Here is a 14179-nt window from a genome sequence, read left to right on the forward strand (position 1 = left end):
TCTGCTAGGGATGTCTGTCTACCTGCAGAATGATTTCCTGCCAAATTCAATTGAGATCTCTGTCTTTAGGAGTGACCAACAACTTAATATATGGCAGACAGAGTGTAAAAATCCCACTCTCACAAGTAGTGAATCGGGATATGCTCAACAACAGCAAGAGGTTCAATATTCTAAGTCTCCAACCACCTCTGATGTAACAGGTATTTTTATTCCAGTTAAAAAAAGAAAAAGTTTTCCTATGAAGCCATTATTTTGGAGTTTTGGAGTTGATGGATAAAACTCTTTTGTTTATATTCATGTTGCATTCTATTCTGGATCCTTTTTACTTTCTATCTCAAAGGTATTAGAGATACTGGTTATCTACAAAGATTTTAAATAATTTTGTTGTGGGAAACTCCCTGCACAGTCATCTGAACCACAGGAAACAATTAAGAGATTACAGGTTTATGTTCTTTTGTAATACTTTCTGCAAGTTGCAAACTGCAACAAACTGAAAATCTATTAAGTTCAAAATACTGCATTTCCTTTCAAGTTAACTGTGTTTGTATTCTTCTATGCAAATGGTAAAAACTACTTCATAGGATTCTGGAAATTGACCCCAAAGGATGCTGCATGGTCATCAAGGGAAGTCTAACCAATATAACCTACCTAAATTTCTCTATGGGTTTTGACACAGTCCCACAGGTCATCCTTATCTCCAAATTGGAAAGAAGGCTTCGAAGGGTGGACTAATCAGTGGATAAAAAATTAGCCGGAGGGACACAGCTGTTGGGGCCGGCAGTGAGTGGTGCTTCCCAGGGCTCTGTCTTGGGACTGGTGCTTTTCAACAGCTTCAATGACACAGGCAGTGACATCGAGTGTTCCCTCAACTTCCCATACAGAGCAGACTCTTGACAGGTTAGGTCAGGAGGTGTTTCACAGTATGTATTTGCCAATTTGGTGGAAAATTTTCCAAAGTTCAGTTCAATGAGCCATATAATATTACACAGTAGTTTGGTTTAAATGCACAGCATAGGAACATCAGTAAATAGAACTTCAGAGGACATTGTGAATAATTACTACAAATAGGGTGCAAAAAATGTTTATTCAACATTCCTGCTTTCCTGCACTTTAAAATAATTATTCATTAAAATTTTTTTTAGATAATTTTTTTTTATATTTGCATAAAAAAATTACATAGATGGAAGTTCCTACTACCCACCACCTGTCCTACTTTCTCTGGCAAAAGACCATTTTTTGTCTCATGAGGTGAACATATTTAGAAGATGTAAACATCCATATATATGCTAAATCAATATGTGCTTTTGAAAGCTGAGTGGTGATGACATAATGGATAAGATGCAATATTCAAATTGTCTGATGTACTGCGGTGCTTAAATGACCTTAAACTTTTGGGTTCACATGAGTTTGTACTGATTTGAAAAGAAAATTTGAAGTAAAATAATAAATGGCAAGTAATTTTGGTCCAACATTTCTTTTCATATTTCCTTTTTCTGCATCAGAGTTTGGTTAAAATTCCAGGTTATCTTCAATAGCTGCTTTTGCTTTAACTGTAATTACTTTTTTGCACTTCTGGTTTTCTCCTTGTATTGTAATATCAGTCATGACACAAAGATATAACATGTTACTTGTATAAAGAGCTGATTAATGGATAAACCTCAGAAAATATTAAATTAATTATCAGATTATATAATATCAATCATTCATCCAATAATTGATGTAAATATGAAAATATTTATGTAAATATGGAAAGTTTTGCATCAGAAGATAATTTTAAAATTGAAAAATACATTAAGGCAGAAAGTAAAAGCTCTTAGAATGTTAGCTGATAAATATGTACAAAGTCCTCCTTTCTTTCTTCATACTCAGCTACTTAGGTAAAACTTGAAGCAATATTAATATCAATATCAGCTCTGTTATTATAGTACTATAAATAATCTGCCTCATACACTTTGAGTTCAATCTATACATATAGTTGGAAGATATTTGAGTCATATTAGTTTTCAAGAGTAATAACTTAGGATTAACAGAACAGAAGTCAAAAAGTCCTCAATCTAGCAACAAATAAAACTACCATTTTAAAGTTTAAGCTGACATTTTTGGTATAGTATGTGTATTGTTCGGCAATAAAAGATCTAAAGTGCACAGGTGCTGGAATTCATATTTATTTTCACCTTCTATTCAGTTAATAATCCATAAACTTCATCTATTACATAGATGTGTCTTCAGGCCACTTCAGTAAGTATTAAAATATTTCTTTTTCCAGGCTCTTGTACAACTATAATATCTTAATAAACTTCACACACTTCAGACCTGAGGTTGTAGTTTGATGCTGAACTCCTGTTTCATTCAATGCTATATCTTTTTCAGGATATTAGCAAGTGAAGTTCTTCATTAAAATAAAGTAAGGGTGTTATCTATTACTTTAGCTTTTCTAATAATTTCTTTTTAACTTTTTTAAATGGTAATTTGTATTTCTGAGTCTGCATTTGTCAAATATGGATTATTTTTTAGAGTGAGAGCATACTGACTCTAAGTTCTACAGAAAGACATTCAGTTAAAATATTTCCACTAAAAAAAAATGTTGGTGAATGAAAGGCAATTTTGTAGCCCTGTTGGGGAGACATGAAGGAGTTTATTGTGGACTGCAGGAGTGTAGTGAGGTAGGTAATGGGCTCTGACTCTGAGTTTTAAAAGAAGATTTATCAAGTGAAAATACAATCCATTGAAATTCAGATTTACATACCTGTGTTACCTCTGCTCCCCTAGTTCTTGTCATTAATCCTGATTTAGGATCCTGCTGACTATGCCAGTTTGTCAGGAATGAATGATTTAGATTGCTTAAAGGATCACCATCAAAGGTATTAGCAAAAGCCATTTTAATATTATGTCAAAGTGCAGTTTGGCAAAGGTTCACTTTATTACTGCATGGAAGAAACATACACAGGAAAATTGGATTAGAATTGAGCTAGAATGATTGATGTAGAGACTGTAGACAAGAAAGTGTAAAGGGCACACTCCTGTAGAGTTGTGAGATTCAGAGTGGACTCTGTCAATTTCTAAACTCCAGATGGAGCTTAGGTGTGGCTAGTTCTATCTTAGTCTCAGACATGGACAATGGTTTATATGTAATGGAAGAAATGGAGGCAAGGGATATCTCTGCTTTGGATAAGTGTTTTTAAGTGTCAGTTACAGAAATTCAGACCTTTAGTGTTTTTGCTCAAGGACAGTTACCTGGTGTGCAATGCAGCAGCAATTCAAGAGCAGTTCAAATTTGGCTCATCCAAAGATCTGCCATTACTAGAAGTTCTGTCTGACCCAAAGAGCAACCCTGAGAGGTATCCCAGCTCAAGAGGATATTCCTGCTGTCCAGCCACACTGCCTAGAATGGATAGCTCAATGTGTATATGCACATCAAACTACCATGTTTTTCCTAAGGGTTTTTAGCTGAGTCTTTAACTGATTATCATGAGTATGGACACATAAAATAAAATGGAAATAATGTGGACACTGGAATATAACTGCAGAAATAAGGTAAAATGTTCAGCTAAGAGACTATTATTTAAAAGCAAGGAATGCTCCGGGATATGGTTTCCATAACTGACTTTGAAATCTCTTGCGGTCTGCAGCTATTTGGCTGGTGGATACAACTATGTTTTCCAAGCTTACTGCCACAGGCAACATTGAAAAATAAAATCAGAAGCTTCCTCTTAAAGTTGTAAATATAAAAAGAGTACAATGTCACAATATGATGCTATTTCTTTCAGCCAGAGGCCCTTGAGTTCTGATGTGTGTGGTAGCACAGGCACATTTGCACCAGCTCCAGTACTGCTCTTTCCAGAGTTATGGGAAGAATAGCATTTTAGCCACATCCCGGCTGCGGTGTTACCATGTGTTTAAACAATTCCTTGCCATTTAGATTCTGGGAAGCAAGTCACTATAGCTCACAACTGCACTTCAAGTATCTTGATATTCTTAAAGAAAGAACTAGGCACTTTTAATATGGCTTTATTTTATACATCTCTACACCTTTTGATTTTATATAGCTGTACACTGAAACAGATGAATCCCTACAGATGTTTGGGATTGTTATTTTTTTTTCTCATTTATGAAACCAATCATGGTACAGCATGCATGCACATGTACCTATGTTTATATGTGTGCTTGCGTGCACATATATGCACATCATGTTTAATACAGAAACTATAATTAAGATACTGGCTTGTGAAACAAATCTAGTTTCCTGGTCCCAACAGAATGTACAAGAACTTCCAAATCAATTGACTAAAGTGATCATGGGAAGCTCCTCTAGCAAAGCTCTGTTCTTGGTTCTGGAGAAGCTATCCTCCCGCAGGAGGAGAATTTAGGTTTCCTATGAACAAGTTTCCTACTCTTAAATGTAGGATTTTTTTCACTTGCTTCTTCCCCAGATTCTAGGTGTAACATAGCTCAGCTTGGAAGTTAATCAAGAGGTAAGATAAAGCAGTTGAGAAAAGCTGAAAGAATTTTGATGAACTGCCTCAAAAGTGTCTTAGAAGGAATTGCCATGCTAGGTATTGCCAGTTCTGTTTTGCAGTCTTAATTGCTATGCAGTACTGAGAAGAAAACCTGCTGCTATGTTTTTTCTTACAACCCAAAATTAATCAGTCCCTATATTCCTTGATTTTTGCCAGAGACCTGATTCTTAAGGAAGAATGGAACTATCCTCTTATTTTCGTTTGAACCCAGTCAGCAACCAAGTCCCCACAGCCATTCATTCACTCCCCCAACAGCAGGACTGGGGAGAGAATTGAAAAACTAAGAACACTTGTGAGTTCAAAATTTCAAGACTGTTTAATGGGGAAAGAAGAAGATGTGCATGCAAAGAAAGGAAAACATGGAATTAATTCACTGCTTCCCATGGGCAGGCAAGTGTTCAGCCATCTCCAGGAAAGCAGGGTCCGATTACATGCAGTGGTGACTTGCAAAGACAAACATAATCATTCTGATTATTCTTTTTCCTTCTTTCTCCCCTTCATATGGCTTGATGTCATTTTGTTTAGTTAGGGTTATCTGTGTCTCCTCCCAAATTCCCAGGCACCCCGAAAACCTCACCAGCATGGCAGTGCGAACAGAAGAAAAGGCCTTGGCTCTGTGTAAGCCCTGCTCAGCAACAACAAAACTCCACCTATTTTCTATCAACCCTATGTTCAGGACAAATCCAAACTCAGCTCCATTCCAGCCACTGTGAAGCAAAGTAACTCTACACCAGCACACTTGTACAACGAGCAATGCAGAAAATAACAGCAACCAAATGAAAAGCTGTATTCAGAGAAGAGTTTAAACATTTGGTAGTAAAACAATTGAGAATCTTTTTAGATAGCTTTCTGTAAACAGAGACTGTATCGATAGAAACTGTCTCTGTAGACAGAAGCTGTAGAGGAGGATTTAAAGAATCACTTGTACATACTAAGTGAGCACTGACTATCCTGAATACTTATGGAACTGGGTTCCTAGGGGAGAAAAAAGTGCATGCAAAGAAAATATGTTTCACAATGGATATATTAGGACAGGAGTTAGGAGGTTATTAGATAGATAAGCAGCCATTCACATACTCTCTATGATTTTTCAAAGCTTGACTTTGTAATGTTAGTACTCCTACTATACTTTCTATTTCATATTTGTTGGAATTAAATTGTCATTCACACTTTGTCTCAAATATATATAAAGCTGCTGCCAAGAAAATAAATAGGAGTACTGACTACAATAGAACTCCTTTAGATTTTTCAGTACTTTTGCTTCATTGAGAAATGTAACTGATAAATGTAAACCACCTCTGTGATATTTTGCTCTGCAAAATATAAACACACATAAATATCTATATGTAAAAAGGGTATCAATATAATATTGGTCTTCTAATAGTTCAGAAATTTGTGTTGGTGTCCACATGAAAATTTTGTACAGGGAATCAAAATTAAAATTACTGAAAAAAAGGAAAAATACATAGAAAATTCTGCTCAAAGATAATAAAACAATAAGTTCTTCTATGTATACATGGTCAAGGGTTGTGACTTTGCTCCTGACATTATTGTTAAAAAAATACTTTTGGAGGCCACATTGACATGTCTTCAAACATATATATTTAAAGTTATTGGATAGGTTTTCATTAACAAACCTGCCAAAATCAGGGAATATTTTGATGTATGTACTCAGGAATAGTTATCATGCTGGTCATGTTGGAAAGAGCTTGCAGTACAGAAATGCAACATGTCTATGTCATAGATTCACTCAACCCAACAATAATGCTTATTATTTCTTTTATTTAGCATTCCTTTCCTAAAAAAAATGCAACCGATTGTTTAGGCAAGATTGCAGCTAAGTAAGAAAATTCCTAACCTTTTGTTCAAGACAAGAAAAAGAAAAGATTTCTTAATCTTAAAATCTGAAGAGTGGATGGAGACCAGTGGGGAAAAGCTGAAAGTCTAAAGACATGATTTAGAGGGCTCATCTTTAGTGCTCAGGAAATTTATAAAAGGAAATTACTTTTTGAAAAGACACTAATTGACCTTATAAAATAATTTAATTGTTCAAAATTGCTTATGAGTATATTCAGAGTTTTATTTGCTTATTTTAGTAATCTGAGAAAATATTTTGAAGGTACAAAAAGCAGTCAATCATGCAGGCTCAAATGACACTTGAAAAATTTCTAAGAAATTCTTTTCCCAGTATAGGTTCTTATTTTCTTCTGAAGAACCTTGGTTTTTGGAATGCTCTACTCTGATTTTCACCTCAATGTCTGAGTCTTCAAGTAACTTCATATTACAAGTAAAAATAATTTTTGTTCTTGTGCTGCCCCTGGTCTTATTTTTATCAACATTTATTTTCCTCATGCTTTAATATTTGGAAAGGGGGGTTGTTCAGCTATTTTTCCAAGTAAAGGATATTTCCACTAAGTAGTGCTCTTTTTTTTAAGATATCCAGATGCAATTCTATGAGAAATGTCAACAATGTAAGTGGAGAATGCGTTTGCTTTGCAGGATCTCTATGACTGATATTATACTATTGATATTGAAAAGGAGAGTTAAATGGAAAAGTAGGCAATCTAACAGAAGATTCTTCTTTAGCAGATGTCCCTTCAATTGCTCAGCTGCTTTTGATTGCTCTGGCTTTTTCTTAAGTCTTCCTTATTGTTCTCTTCTACTAGAAACATGTTGATGTGTAGTGAAAGCCCCTATAACCTGCAGAAATATCAAAGTTTACCTTGCTTGTCTAGAACTGAGCACCTCTGTTTGCATGAGATATCAAATATGTCAAACAATTATGTAATTGCTTTAGAGATTTCTGGAGAGAGCTGATTAACTTACTACTTATCTTTCTGTTGAATAAATACTACAGCTGAGTCAGGAATTCAGTATGAGAGGAAAATTTCATAAGACCAGCAATTATGAGAAGCTGATTATATTCCCACAGCAGAGGGTGAATGAATTAGTCCCTGGATCTCTCAAACATCTTCAAGTAATCTTGCAATACAGAAAATGTATTCCTCAGCTATTGATTTTATCCTAACAGTTCACAAGGACCTTGCTCCACGATAGTTCCCAGTCAGATGGCTGATAACTAAGAAGGAATGCCTCACATAAACATGTTTTTCTTGTAGCCTGATTAAATTTAAAGTCATATTTTCCAAAAAACAATCCTTAAGACTCCATGAAACTGAGTAGTACAGGGCCTATTATTTATTTTACCTGAATGAATTATTTTCATGGAACCAAAAATTTGAAAAATAATTTAGATTAGAAGAGTGTTTTGGATGATATGCAATCCTCAATTGTCATTTCTGGGTTTTTTTCAGTCCCTGAAAGAATTTGGAAATAAGATCCCTTTATTTTTTTCTCTATACACACACACAATTCATTTTCTAAGAGAACTTCCGAAATTATTTGCATATCCCATGTACTGGAAATTTAAACCTCTGAAATTCTTCATTTTATTTGCTTCAAGTTAAACTTTCTACATAACATATTTTCATATGTTTAAAGCATGTACTATTTCTCTGTTCTGCATTAGAAATATAACACTGACATGCATATATAAGTATTTTTATTCCTAATTTTTTGAGTTTTGAATTTTTGTCTGATGGCAGTGATTACACATATGTTTTTTGTGCATAAGAAAATAATTTTTCTATTATAAAATATATATTGAGGTATGAAATAAATTTCTATTAATGTAGTAAGAAGACATTTCTTGTCATTTTATGAGAATGCATTTGGAAAACATTTAAGAGAACTGAATTAAATAATCCTGTGGAATACTGAAAACAAGGACTTTTTTTTTTTTTTTTTTTTTTTTTATGTGCCAGTTACACTAAGTCATCCTGGTAATTGCATCAAAGCTTTAAGTTCTGCCAAACTGACTTCTCAGTATAGTTCAGCCAGTGAAGTTCTTGTGTTACTTATATCTTTGGAAGTTGTGCTATTTGCTTCAGGAGACTGAACATCTAATTTTTAATTTTTAAAATTTTTTTAAATTTTTTTTTGTCTTTTTTTTCAATTTCCATCTTGAATTTAAGCACTATGGGGTTTGAGTTTTTTTTTCCTGTTTAATAATTTTGATTATGGATCTGATCCCTAACACTATATGACATAGGCCAGTGATTAAAAAAAAAAAAAAGGATCCTAAATTGTAATTTAGGGAAACACTCCTTTAAAATTACTGAAGTATTTAGTAAGTGAGGAAATACCTAAGTTACCCTGAATTTGTTTTCACTCTCTTTGTCTTTATCAAGGTACTTTTCTTTTATTATACTTGGCTGTATTTCGACAAGTTATGTGCCAACATTTCAGATAACTCTGGATTTCAAAGTAAGCGACAGTAAGACATTTTCAACAATATATTTTACCCTTCTTGAATTACTGTTCTATTCAGAGGAAACAGACCTTAAGATATATTACTTTCTTTGAGATAAATGGGCTATGAAATAAGGGACTTGATTCAGTTAATAACTGGTACTATCAAGTGAATTCTTTTTTTAATAAACATTTGGAATTCCATACTGAACATTCTGAAATTGAGAATATTGTTAAAATAATTAAAACAGCAGCAACAACAATGTAGTTTTTCATCCACCCAAACCCACTATTTATGTAGTTATCAAATATCTCAGGCTTTCTGTAGCCTGAAAGAATTTTTGTAGCCTGAAACAATTTCTGTAAAAACATAGCCTAAACAATTCCTGACATATTTGTTATAACAGCTGGTTTCTTTGTAAACTGCTGTTAATCCTTGGCCCAAGGTTCTTCTCTACACTCCTTCCTTAGATAAAATACAGCAACATATTTCAAAATTATAGTACTTGCTATGTTTCTCAGATTTTTACATTTCTTTTCACCGTTTTTATGCACTGTCAAAAGGCACAAAAATATTACTGCAGTAAAGCTCATATATGAACAGTGTACATATATTATTAAGATAAACAGAACAAGTGCTGCTATGTGTTTTTCAGTTCTTGCTGTTGCTGCACTACCCAGCTGTCAAATTCTGAATAACACTCTAGCATTTTAGAAACATTACAAATGTGTTATGAGTGTTTTAATATCTCACAAGATAGTTTTATATCCCAATAAAAGGAGCATTTACATTTGGTTGTTTTTATTTTTATGCTACTAAAGTGCCCAGAGAGTGAACATGGGACGCTCTGTATTTATTGCAATGAGGTCAAGAGAGAGGCAATCTCTGCAAAGCTGCTGTACCTTTGCATATCATGGTTTCGTAGGTGCCCTCAGTCTCACCTTCAGATAGACAGCTATTCCCTGTGCCAGCTAATCCAGCCTGGATGTCCCTCAGCAAACTGTCAATTATGTTAAACTGTGTCAACCTGCATGTATTGTGTAATTTTCCATTCTGAATTATTGTCTACTAAATAGAGTCAGCAGCAAATATTGAACTCTTGCCATATACTCTAGGGGAAGCAATGTAGAAAATTTATGCATTCTTTTAACATCAGCCAACTGGCCTCTTGCAGAGATGCAGAGGGTTATAAAAGTTATAGAAAAGTATCACATATACTATAAAGCTTTATGAAAGCAACAAATACACTGTTTTTCATTTACTATATTAACATCCTATTTAGTGCAGTATTGCCATTGAGACCAAGTAATGTAAATGCTTAACAGAAATATCTCCATATTTTCATTATACTGCAAGACAGATCACGTGCTTTCATATCAGGAAAATTAGCCAAGGAGGGTCTGATGCCCAATTCAAGTAAATTGCTATCCAACTATCAACTACAAAAATTCAGTTTACAATTAAGTTTAACAGTTGAGTATCTGCACTGTGATACTCGTCTCAGGAGCATAAATTCTGTAGATGTAGTTTACGTAGCTATTCAATTTAACTGTTACATTTATAGTATTCTATGGAAAATTCTTATATAATTTTTTATTTTTCAAAAAGTTAATACATCAGTTACACAATTCTACTGATTTTAAAGATGTCATTAGCTGTAAGGTGGAAAAAGTTATAAAAATATTTAGCGAAGCAAATAGTAAAAGTGAGACAACTGTAAATATATGCTTAAAAATAATAGCAGACATAATTTTATAAATCTGCAGTATGTATTAATAGTCATATTGTTTTGTTTAGGCTTATCTATTTCCCCCCCATTTCTTTTCCTGATTGCTTATTTTATTCCATTCTTTGCAAAATAATTTGTAGAAATTTATTAATCTCCCTATAGATATCTTCTTACAGAATGGTCAGGCAAAATGTACCTTGAAATATTTTTTCCCTGTTCAATGAAACAAATATTTAAACCACTTTTATTACATTTATTTGTTATTATTTTAGTGTGTAAAAACCAATTCATTAACTACTTTATTAGCATCCAGAACACAATTCCTCATTGTTCCTATTAAGAAGAAAATAATTAATATGCTCATACATGAGCTACTTCAAAGGAAACTAAGGAAACCACCAAGGATAACAATATTCTTTTGCGGTGTAAACAAAGGCAATTGAATAAATGTAGCTTGTTAGCAATTAACTTAACCTGAACACTACTTAGACTACCTTCAAAGCAATATGTGTCTTATAAGTACATTCAGCCATGCAGAACAAGAAATGTCAAAGGAAAAGGCTAATAGATTCATAGGAAAACTTAAGAGCAACAATACATAATAAGCATCATGAGGCTTGACAGCTCTAATCTGTTGTAGGTTACCTTGAAACTTGCAAGGATAGGCAACAATATTAGAATGTTTTATTTGAGCAGTCATAAAATAAACTGTTCAGACTTTATTGGTGTATTTGCTTAAAAGAAATTTATCAAATCAAGCTTCAAAAACATCACTTAAAATAGTTTGTGAAGTTTTAGAGAAAACTTCCTTTATCTTTAGCCTCTGTTTGAACTTTTTGTTCCTTCCCTTCTGCATGATCTTAATAGACATTACATAAGTCCCGCTAATGAAATGTTTACTTGTCCTTTAAGGCATGACGCTTTGATATAAAAAGGGGTTTTTTTTACAAAAGTCATAAATAAAATATGGTTTAAAGACCTCCTGCCCTTTTCTCAATTCCACTTTGGACTTTTTTGAAACAAATAAATTCATCTTCCTGCTTCCCCTGATACCTCATGAAGCTGCAAGGTGTTTCTCCTCATAAGAAGAATTAACCAAAGCAGTTTCAAATTCCTTAGGTTAATTCTATGAATAATTTTAGACATGGTAGAGCTTAATTTTTGGGCATATTTTCACTTTATGAAATCTATTGCCTGAGTTGTACCCTGCTCAAGCAGTAAACTGCCAAGGATGAATTCCTATTTATAGAAGGAGAAAGTAAGCTCCTAACACTTTCTATGTACACTGATAACTGGGGCTGGTGGAAAAAACACAATAAGTTCCAAGTCTCTTCAGGACTTAACACAGTTCTCTAGTAGGGTACTTAATATTTGTGCACAATACCAACTCATATTATAGAAAACTTTTCTGTCTATTTCACATCAATTACGAAATTAAACAACTGTGCCATGGACAGCAAGAACTCCCAGGAGAACTCTCTCTTGGTCCCGGTCGGTGAAGGAGCTCAGAGCTCCCCTGCCCAGCCAGGGCTGGCTGGGCGAGGGAAGCCACGGGGCTGGGTGAGGGAGGCCGGAGCCTCGGGCAGAGGATGGGGGTGAAGGCCTTGCAAGATGGAAGGGTGGAGGAGCCCTGAGAAGCATCAGGCCCCCCACCTGCCACACACACACCCCCCGGGAGATAGAGAGAGCGAGCCAGTGCCTGTGATTCCTTGAACCTTGAAAGTCAATATCATGGACTGGCAGCACAGCCGGCCAGAAGTGGGGGATGCGGTGAGAGAAGGTGCCCAGCAGCTGTGGGAGTTCTGGGCAGACAGAGGCGAAGATTTTAACCCCTTTGTAGAATAATGGAAACCTTGCAAATACTGATCCTCCCGAATGAGAATGAGGAGAGAGAGATGAAGCATGACGAAATGGGCAAGTGTGAGGAAAGTTGGTGCATGTGAGAGATGTCCAAAGAGGTGAGAAGAATCCTAGGTGGGAAGAGATGATGGAGTGACCTTGAGCTGGACTCTTTCTTGTATGGCCATGGACAGACCCATGTTTTTCCTGTGACCCGGAGACTGTATTTAGGGGGAGGCAATGCCTTGGAGTCAAGAGTGAAGCAGTGGCGAGAACAGAGATGGCTGAGGAGGGTGTGGGATGCCTTCTGTCTCCATGGAGAGGAAGATCTCTGTTCACAAGGCCCCTCAGCCCCAGGGAGTAAATTTGGGGGGGGACTGGTGTCCCGAAGTTGAGAGACTGCTGTTTTTGGAACTGGGTGGAGCATAAATGGGGAAGGCTAAAAGCAGTCCTGGCCCATGTGCAGTGGTGAGAGCACTGGGGGGGAAGAAGTCACGAGGGCCGATGTTCTCCGGGCAGAGCCACGAGAGACATGGAAGCACAAGAGGTTTCAGTTGTGCTTCTGGGGGAAGCCTATGGTGCAAGGGGGGACTCCTCTCTCCCTGATGGATTTGAGGGTTGATTATTTGAGGGGTGATGATGGACTGAAAGTTGAGTATGTGAGATGGTGACGGGGTGGAAATCTATGGTGTTATTTCATGCTATGGAGAAAATGGAGGGGAGGAGGAGGAATGTATTTGGAGGGTTTTCCTTCTTAGTTCTGTGTCTGTTCCTTTTTTTAGATGCTGTAGTTAATAAAGTTTGTTTCCTTTATTCCTAAGTTGGAGCCTGCTTTGCTCTGTTCCTGATTACATCTCAGAGAAGCCGCTAGAGAAAGTGTATTTTCATGGAGGCACTGGCACTGTGCCAGAGTCAAGTCATGACATTTTTTGCTTTTAACCCCCTGTGTTCTCAGAGGCAGTCCATACCTTCAGTGGTCAAACCAGGTGCCAATATTCAAATCCAAGCACTGATTGGTTTGACCACAACCTCCCAAAAAACTCACTTCCTTCTTAACTTATGACAAATGGGAAGCTGGAAGAAACAAACTGCCAAAGAGAAGGAAAGGATTTATTCTGTACCTCATTACAGCAGTAGGCATCTAATTGTGTGGAGCACTGGGGATTCATCTCTCTGTTTTCTTGGGTCAGACTTCTTTCCTAGACCCCTGAAAACATAGGGCTGAGGCTTAACCTATTGATTAGAGCAACACCTAGTCTTGTGGAATAGCAGACATAGGAGTGTATATTTCCATTACCTTGTTTGGAGCAGATGTGCTAACCAAATATTTTTTGAGCTATGGTTTTTCTTGAAGCTGTTCTACTGGAATATATGCAGAGTAGCAAAACAAGGAAATTGGTCCAGATGTTCAACCAGTTGTTATCTAAACTATCAGACTGTAGGACTATTTGTACTTTCCCCAGCAAGACCACTACAACTTTACCCAGTCTGTATTTCTTTATTAGAGAAATGTTACACAACTTAATTGTTAAGACATTTAGATCATAGTACTTTAAAGACAGACTAATGATAAATAGATCATCTGCACCATGGGCTAGATGTCCTTTGTTGTTCCAAATAAGGTAGAGAGGAAAGAAAACCTAGAGGTGAAATACATTGGTTCTTGTTATGCACTTGGATTTCTAAACACAGGCTTGACTTCTACACTCCTCTTTAGAAACATCACACATCACAGTGTGTGGCTCTCCCCTAAAAGGAAGGAAACACTTAAGATTCAAAAAT

The sequence above is a fragment of the Passer domesticus genome, chromosome 2 (assembly GCF_036417665.1).
Source record: "Passer domesticus isolate bPasDom1 chromosome 2, bPasDom1.hap1, whole genome shotgun sequence".
Classification (NCBI taxonomy): domain Eukaryota; kingdom Metazoa; phylum Chordata; class Aves; order Passeriformes; family Passeridae; genus Passer; species Passer domesticus.